Consider the following 2,252-nt stretch of genomic DNA (forward strand, 5'->3'; position numbering starts at 1 on the left):
TCCTGGCAGATTCAGAGGACCATATGAGATGCAGGGGATTGAACCAGGTTGGCAGTGTGCAAGACAAACACCCTACTCATTGTGCTATCTTTTGGACCCTGTAATGCAGTTTTGCTCTCTCTCTCTTTTATTGATGGGATTATTTATTTTTCCAATGGCCAGCCCCTAGAGTTAACATTTCTAACATTTCCATTTAAAAATTAATATTACATTTATTCTGTTAGCTATTAATTATTCCTTATTATTTTATTTATTTATTTATTTATTTATTTATTTTTGCTTTTTGGGTCACACCCAGCGATGCTCAGGGGTTACTCCTGGCTTATGCACTCAGGAATTACTCCTGGCGGTGCTCGGGGGACCATATGGGATGCTGGGAATCGAACCCGGGTCGGCCATGTTGGCTGTGTGCAAGGCAAACACCCTACTCGCTGTGCTATCGCTCTAGCCCCACCTTCTTATTTTATTTTTATCTTATTTTATTTTATTTATTATTTTCGACAACCTGGCAGGCTACCAAATGTAACCTGCCCACACGGCAGAGTCTGGCAAACTCCTCGTGGCGTACCCAATATGCCAAATACCAGTAACAATGTTGGGTCTCATTCCCCTAACTCCCAACCCCGAAAGAGCCTTGAGTGTGGCACTTTTTAGAATCTCAAGGCTAGGACGAAGGAGACGTTACTGATGCCTGCTCGAGACAATCGAGGAACAACAGGATGATTGTGATCGTGATCGTGATATTTTATTTTATAGCTTCTAAAATTAAATTTTATCATTTATTTTATTTTAACTCATTTATTTTATCTACCTTTGATCATGATTGGTATATATAAAATGCATTTTCCTTAGGATAGTGCTTCAGCTGTATTCCATAGGATTTAGAGGTATTGTCTTAATTATCATGTTTTTGCTATTATGCTATATATATTTAAATGTGGAACGCTTCGTGAATTTGTGTGTCATTCTTGCTCAGGAGTCATGCTAATCTTTGTATCATTCCAATTTTAGTATATGTGCTGCTGAAGCAAGCACTTATTCTGTTATATTTATGAGCCTTTTTTTTTTAAAATCCAAGAGCTATCTTTATAAAGACAACATTTTTTCCAGTGGTGAATTTTTATTTCTGATTTTATTGTCCACCTCTGGTTTTTGTGTGCAGTATCCCTAGTGATGGAACATTTCCCTTTTTTGACTTTGAGCACATTTCAAGTGAAAATGTTCTTTCTGTTTTGAAAATTTTGAGACAAAGTTTGAGACATATCCTTAAAATGTACATAGAATGAAATATCTTCTTTCCCCCTTGTCCAAGCTTCATTTATTTATAGAGGCCATCAGGGCTACATGCTATGCTGGGATCAAACGTAAGGTCTGTTCCACTCCCCTTGAGCTATCTCTTTGGCCCTTAAATTTAATTTTGATTAGTTTGAATGAAACCTTTGAATTGAATGAAAACCTTTTACTCTGGAGGGTTGTTTTCTTTTTTTGCCTATTTCTTCTAGAATCTTTTTAAACATTGAATCTCAGTGAGATACACAGTTACAAAGTTGTCCAGGATTTGTTTTAAGTGATATAATGTTCCAACATCCATCCCTTCACCAGTATACATTTCCCACCACCAATACCTCCATATCCCTCTGGAACCCCCTGCCCCCAGCCTCTATGGCAGGCACTTTTCTTCTGCCCCCATGTCCCCCTATCCTTTGGGCAAACTTATGGCATTATAGTTTGCCATACAGATAAAGGTTATCAGGTATATCCCCTTACCTACTTTTAACATGCAGTTCCTGTTCAAAGTGATCATTTCTAACTATTATTATCATACTGGTCCCTTCTCTATCCTAACTGCCTTTACCCCTTTCCCTGCCTCCTTCCCCCACACCCACACACTTGAGGTAAGCTTCCAACCCCTGACCCATTTCCCCTGGCCTTGGATATTAGTCTCATACTATTGTTCTTTATGAATGCAGTTATTCTATAGCTCCTAGAATCTTGTTTTACTTTTCTTATTAAATATTAAAACATGACAGCTAGTCCCTTCATGGAGTTGATTAGCAAATCCTGTCACTCAAGACTTAATTAACATTTCAGCCTCTCCTAGAAATGGAATCTCAGATCATCAGTCAGGAAACCCCTCATTATAACCAGTGAGTTAGCGATATAGTAATCTACTGCTGTCCCTAAAGAAGGATATTGTCGCAGTCAGTCTGAGTCTTGCCTGGCCCCTGTCTGCTTCTGCCCCGCCTCTTCTG

General features: G+C 38.8%; 1 non-coding gene across 1 annotated transcript; it reads right to left on the bottom strand.

The window, feature by feature from the left end:
• Window positions 1-931: 931 nt before the first annotated feature.
• LOC130016980 (U6 spliceosomal RNA) lies at window positions 932-1,035 on the bottom strand. Its single transcript, XR_008791298.1, has one exon. It is a non-coding gene; the product is annotated as a U6 spliceosomal RNA (small nuclear RNA).
• Between the last annotated feature and the right edge of the window lie 1,217 nt (window positions 1,036-2,252).

The sequence above is a fragment of the Sorex fumeus genome, unplaced genomic scaffold, assembly GCF_029834395.1.
Source record: "Sorex fumeus unplaced genomic scaffold, SorFum_2.1 ptg000169l, whole genome shotgun sequence".
In the NCBI taxonomy this organism is placed as follows: Eukaryota; Metazoa; Chordata; class Mammalia; order Eulipotyphla; family Soricidae; genus Sorex; species Sorex fumeus.